Below are 6,985 nucleotides of genomic sequence, written 5' to 3'. Positions count from 1 at the left end.
ATACCAAAAATGGCTAAACTGTAAATATGCTCAACCCAAATGTGCAAATACAATATGAACTTGACTGTTTGCACTGAGGGGAGGGGCTTGAGAAGGGAGGGTGGAAGGAAATTTTGTAACTTAGAAATATACATAGGTTTGTGGATTTATGGATGAATGTTAAAAAACTTTCATAACATGTATTTGGAAAAGTAAGACATAAATTAAAAAAAAAAGGAAATGACTTCCTAAGAATCCATTAAGATGACTATTTGATGGGGAAATTATAAAGAGGATTCTTGTTCAAATGTAGGTGGTACCAGAGAGCCTCTAAAGTCTCTTTTGGATTCTATAATTTTTTTACTAAGACTCTGAATTTTCTTCCATGGAATTCTACAATTCTGCTCTAATTGCTGATGCTAACATTTCTAATACAATATTGAATAGTAGTGATGATAATGGGCACTCTTGTTTCACCCCTGATCTTACTGGGAATGCCTCTAGCCTCTCCCCATTGAGTATAATGCTTGTTGATGGTTTCAGATAGATACTGCTAATTATTTTAAGGAACAGTCCATTTATTCCTACCCTCTCTAGTGTTTTTAATAGGAATGGATGCTGTATTTTGTCAAAAGCTTTTTCAGCATCTATTGATATGATCATATGATTTCTGATAGGTTTGTTGTTGATATAATTGAGTATACTAACAGTTTTCCTAATATTGAACCAACCCTGCATTCCTGGAACAAATCCTACTTGATCATAATGTATTATCCTAGTGAAGACTTGTTGTAATCGTTTTGCTAAGATTTTATTTAGGATTTTTGCATCTATATTCATCAGGGAAATAGGTCTATAATTTTCTTTCTCTGTTTTAACTCTTCCTGGTTTAGGTAACAGTACCATATTGGTTTCATAGAAAGAGTTAGGCAGAGTTCCATCTTTCCCTATTTTTCCAAAGAGTTTATATAGGATTGGAACCAATTGTTCCTTAAATGTTTGGTAGAATTCACTTGTGAATCCATCAGGCCCTGGAGATTTTTTTTGGGGGGGTTCAGTAATGGCTTGTTGAATTTCTTTTTCTGAGATAGGGTTGTTTAGGTATTTAATCTCTTTTTCATTTAACCTGGTCAACTTATATTTTTGTAAATATTCATCCATTTCACTTAGATTATCAAATTTATTGGCATAGAGTTGGGCAAAATAATTTCAAATTATTACTTTAATTTCCTCCTCATTGGTGGTGAGTTCACCTTTTTCATTTATAATACTAGCAATTTGGTTTTCTTCTTTCTTTTTTTTAATCAAATTGACCAGAGGTTTATCAATTTTATTGGTTTTTTCATAATACCAACTTTTGGTTTTATTTATTAATTCAATAGTTTTTTGCTTTCAATTTTATTAATTTCACCTTTAATTTTTAGAATTTCTAATTTGGTATTTAATTGGGGATTTTTGATTTGTTCTTTCTCTGTTTTTTTAGTTGCATGTTTAGTTCATTGATTTCTTCTTTCTCCAATTTATTCATATAAGCATTTAGAGCTATAATATATCCCCTGAGAGTTGCTTTGAATGAATCCCATAGGTTTTGGTATCTTGTTTCATTATTATCATTATCTAGGATAAAATGGTTAATTCTATAATTTGATTTTTGGTCCACTCATTTGTTAAAATGAGGTTATTCAGTTTCCAGTTTGTTCTGGGTCTATATCTCCTTGGCCCAGTATTGCATATGACTTTTATTGCATTATGATCTGAGAAAAATGTATTCACTATTTCTGCCTTTCTGCAGTTGATCATTAGGTTTTTATGTCCTAGTACATGGTCAATTTTTGTATAAGTTCCATGTACTGCAGAGAAAAAGGTATATTCCTTTCTATCCCCATTCAGTTTCCTCCATAAGTCTACCATATCTAATTTTTCTAACAATCTATTTACCTCCCTAATTTCTTTCTTGTTTGTTTTATGATTCAATTTATCTAGATCTGATAGCAGGAGGTTGAAGTCTCCCACTAGTAGAGTTTTGCTGTCTATGTCTTCCTGTAGTTCTTTCAGCTTCTCCTCTAAGAATTTGGGTGCTGTGAATTCTACAATTCTGTCGTTTTTTTACAGCTAATATCACACCAATGTCTTCAATAATGAAAGAGACAACTGAATGTTGTGTTGCTCTTCCCAAAATTACCTCATCTAAAGTTGAATCAAAAGCTCATGTTCCAGAAGAGTAGGGCATCCAGAAGTTTCAATCTACAAGTCAGATGATCCTTCATCTTCCAGAGGTTGGGCTTAACTTTTTTTAAAAAAGTGTTAGAGCTTTATTAAGTTTTTAGAATAATTTTTCTCTTTTACTAAACTATGACTTTTCAACTTGAGCAAACTTGAGCAAAACTGTTACTTTAGAAACAGACTTTGTTTTCAATGTTTAAAAAAAAAGATAATAGAAATGGACAAGAGTCCTTTAGAGCCAGAATGAACTCCCAATAATGCATTCTGAGTAAGCAATCTATTATTCAGGCTAAAATGTAAATCTAGCAATTTGGGACATTCTCTATGAAGCACTCTTGATTTTAGCCAAATACTCTGCCTCTTAGTCATATCATGGGACCCAATGACAGTTCCAAAAGGCATCTTTTCTTTTGGAAGAACTTCTGTTTCTTGACTCTGATTCTGTGTTAAACTCCTTTAAAATCTCGTTTGTTGTTGACTTCTGTAGTTTTCATAGGTTACACAGCATCTTTTCTTCAAGCAGAATTGTTCCTATCCTCACAGTAACTATACATTTTCCCTTCTCTTCCAGTCCAGTTCTCTTACACCATCAGTCTGCCAAGATTCTATTTTCTGGGACTTTTTTCAACTCAATTCCACCAATTGTTTGTGTATATGTATCTATTATACATAACCCTCCCCTACTCCCCCCCAGGTATTGGGGAGATTTGATGAGAAGAATAATTGTGGGACGTAATTACAGCATATAGAACAGAAAAAGCATGCAAAATAGCATGATTAATTTTTAAAATATTATCATATGAATACTAATGTAATAGAAAGTTGGAATGTGGAAACAATTATAGGTGGTATGATGCATAGAGTTTTGGACTTGGAGTCAAAAAGACCTGAGTTTGAAATCCATCAAAGATATTTAAGTGACTCTGAGTAAGTCATTTAATTTCTCCCAATTTTGGTTTTCTTTTCTGTTCAAATGAGAATAACAACTGAACTTGCCAAAGCAGTCTTCTTATACTTTCCTTCCTCCATGTACTCAGTGTTCCATCTCCCAGCTCTGGGCCTTTTCAGTGGCACTGGAATTCTCTTTGCCCTCCTCTCTTGAGAGTAAGGGGCTGTCTTGTGCCTTTCTTTGTGTCAGCAATGATTAATATAGAGCCTGGTATATAGCAGATGCTTAATACAATGTCTGTTGACTGACTGAAGGGCTGTTGAGTAGTGAGAAATTAGCCAAAGGATGGTCTGCAAATCTTTTATTATTATTTTTTTTAACAAGGCAATGAGGTTAAGTGACTTGCCCAAGGTCAGACAGCTGGGTAATTATTGATTGTCTGAGGCCACATTTGAACTGAGCTTCTCTTGACTTCAGGACCCATGCTCTATCCGCTGTGCCACCTAGCTGCCCCAACTGTGTCATCTAACTGCCCCTGCAAATCTTAAAAGATCGATGTAAATGAAAGTTATTATTAGGTAATGACAACTAACATCCAAACAGATTTTTGCAATCTCTAAATATTAGTTCATTTGCAGTGGCACAGAAGGAAAAGTTCTTACTTTGGGATCAGAAAACCTGGAATCAGGGCAGCTAGGTGATCCAGTGGATAGAACACCGGCATCTTAAATCAAATCCCGCCTCAGTAATTACCTAGCTGTGTGACCTTGGGTAAATCACTTAACTCCATTGCTTTACAAAAACAAGAAAGAAAGAAAGAAAGAAAGAAAGAAAGAAAGAAAGAAAGAAAGAAAGAAAGGAAGGAAGGAAGGAAGGAAGGAAGGAAGGAAGGAAGGAAGAAAAAGAAAGAAAACAAAACCAAGAAAGAAAGAAAGAAAGAAAGAAACAAAGAAAGAAACAAAGAAAGAAACAAAGAAAGAAAGAAAGAAAAGAAAACCAGGCCTCACATTCTGTGAGATGGGGGGGCAAGTCTCTTCTGGGCTTCAGATTGCTCTTTAGTAATATGAGATATTTAGGCTTAGGTGACCTGCCCTGAAGGTTTCTTTCTGCTAAAGCTATGTGATCCTAATAGTAACATTTGAGGTAGGCAGCACCCCCATCATAAGGATGAGAAAACCGATTTAGAAATTGGTGGCAAAACTAGCAAATGTCTAAGGATTGTTGCTTCTCCCTCTAGGACTTAATACACCTTGCTGCTTCTACTGACAAAAAAAAAAGTGAGATTTATCTAGAACACTTGAGAGTTTTTCCTTCCATCAGTAACACAGAAGTCAGGGATTGGGGGTAAATAAAGGAAAGATGGGAAAGGACCCAATAAAAAGGTAAATCTGCTTAAAAACAATTTGGACCAAAGACCTTTTATTCTGGTAAACAAAAGCCCTAATTCTCTAATAAGCATTTAGCAAGTCCTCCCATTGTCATGTCTCAATTTTATCTAAAGATTGAAGCTCCAGGGAGGGGGAAAAAGATTGGGGAAAGAGGGAGTAAACATGACTCTACCCATTTGAGTTGCAAGTGGCTCTGATGGTAAAAGTCATGTGACAGGGGGCACCTGGATTTGAACCAGGGACCTCTTGATCTGCAGTCAAATGCTCTACCACTGAGCTATACCCCCTCGTGCTGACAATGGCCTCTTCTTACAGATACATTTTCTTCTGGTCACTGTACTTGCATCACCAGGAGCAGAATGAGACAGCTCTTTTATTAAAGCAATTAGAATTCCCTGATGAGTGAATGGCCACGTGCGTTAAGCATCCCGAGTATGTCTTTACCCTTCGTGTCTGACTCGCTAGACTGACATTGCTCTTTGCTTATCAAACATATCATGTGACTGCTGCCGCTGTCTGTGAAGAGAGCTGCAAATATTTTCCTCTGGTCATGCTATGGGGGAGAGTCCTGGGTCAGGGATCCCCCCTCCAGTAGTAATCAGATTCTCTCCTGTCCTGGTGCATTTAAAGGAAGATTTCCACAGTTGAGGGTGGAGGCAGGCTAGAGAGGCTTGAATTCTTGATGCAGGTTCCATTTCACATTATGTAACATTTCACCCCTCCCCCCCAAACTTCAATTCTGGAGAATTAATTAGAATTTGTTTAATCATTGCTGACTGTAAACAGATGACTGGTGACCAATTAAATGATAAGATTCCTCAACTGTTCCGGGATAAAATACAAACGAATCAAGAGCTGAGCCAGGGACTTTTGAGCTGCCTTCAAGAGCAGTGCTAAGTAACTAGCCCTTGGTTACTAGGTTGAAATATTCAATTGTCAACTTCCCTTGCTTTCCACACTGCCACTGCCTTCCTTAGTTGGTACAGTAACTATAAGTCCATTTGGCTTTCAAGGAAAAAAATCTACTTTTGTTGATTTACTAATATGACACGGTCCCTGCCCAATAGAAACTCGAAAATTCGTAAGAACAATAAGACATATTCACAAACTAAAACAAACCAAAAAAAATAATATTGTAAAAGTGCATGAATTACAAAGTACTGTGAGAATTTTAAGGAGAATGTGACCACTTTCTGTGTGAGGAATCTGGAAAGACTTCATTGGATTTTGACTAATTGTCCTTCATTTTTCAAAGAAGACCACAACATCAGGATGATGCTGCCATGACAAGCTTGTGAATTGATCAGAGTGAGGGGCTGCTGTGCTAAGTCACCAGCCTCACTTTCTCCTCCTGGGTCATCTGGGTCCAGTGGTCTGATATGAATCAGGACCACTGGAAATGGCCCTGGATGTGGGGCAATTGGGTTAAGTGACTTGCCCAAGGTCACACAGCTAGTAAGAGTCAAGTGTCTGAGGCTAGATGCCCATTCTCCTGACTCAAGGCCAGTGCTCTATCCACTGCACCACCTAAATCTTAAAGGATAGAGGTGGCTTTATCTGGCACAGGTGTTGGGGAGAAGGAATTTTAGGCTAAGGAAATGACTGGAACAAAATCAAGGAGGTGAAAAATATGAATTGAGTTTGGGAAGTGGCAGGAAGTCAAGTTTGGCAGGACCTTAAGGGGTATCTGAAGGAGAATTCTTTGAGAGAAGACTGGAAAAGTGATTAAGAATATGGAGAGACTCATATACTTCCTTTTCTGGTTTTCACTGTGTTCTTGCCTATAGAGTAGAACTATCCTCAGCAAATGATTATGATTGCAAATTGCTTTAGGAGGGATCACTCACTAAAACTGCTTTAGAGACTAAGTAGTTGGTTAAGATTCAGAGAAAACGCCAGCAGAGTGAAAGGAGGTAGCTCTGGTCAGCAATTGCTAAAAATAACACAACAGCATATCCTGAAACATAAATATATATAGAATCTGCTCAGCCCTCTACCTTGCATTTTAATCAGCACCAAAAGAAATCAGTGGTTGCCCTTCCAGATAACTATTTTGGGCAGACATCGCCACCTGGCGGTTGGCGATCTCTTCCCTACCACCTCCTTTCTTTCCCTTCAGAGGCATCCTGTCACACACACCGTGGTGCCTCCTTTTGTTTTTCACAAGTCACCGGCAATCTTTTTATCTCAACTATACATATCCTCTCTAATGGTCCTCTTCCCCAGTTTTTCTCTTCCAATCCTAGTTCAGTTATCTCAAATGCATTTCCTTTCTCTGCTCTCCATTTTCCTCTCTTTTATTTCTTTTGTTGAGCCCTGTTTCCATCCTCCACAAGGCCATGGGCCTATTCATGACTATTAAATATCATGTTAATAATATGCCTGAATCAAGGAAAAGCAAAGACATGTTTTGAGGGGAAGTTAGGCACAATAAAGAATCAGTGCTATCAACTGGTTAACACCCTCCTGGAGAGCGTCCAGCCTTCTGTTTTGGAATTTCCATATA

The 6,985-nt window shown here is 37.3% G+C and overlaps 1 non-coding gene across 1 annotated transcript; it reads right to left on the bottom strand.

Moving 5' to 3' along the window:
- Window positions 1–4,694: 4,694 nt before the first annotated feature.
- On the bottom strand, window positions 4,695–4,766 carry TRNAC-GCA (transfer RNA cysteine (anticodon GCA)). The gene has a single exon. It is a non-coding gene; the product is annotated as a tRNA-Cys (tRNA).
- Window positions 4,767–6,985: the final 2,219 nt, after the last annotated feature.

Source organism: Macrotis lagotis, chromosome 7 (genome assembly GCF_037893015.1).
Source record: "Macrotis lagotis isolate mMagLag1 chromosome 7, bilby.v1.9.chrom.fasta, whole genome shotgun sequence".
Taxonomy (NCBI): domain Eukaryota; kingdom Metazoa; phylum Chordata; class Mammalia; order Peramelemorphia; family Peramelidae; genus Macrotis; species Macrotis lagotis.
This window is presented reverse-complemented; position numbering and strand designations above follow the sequence as displayed.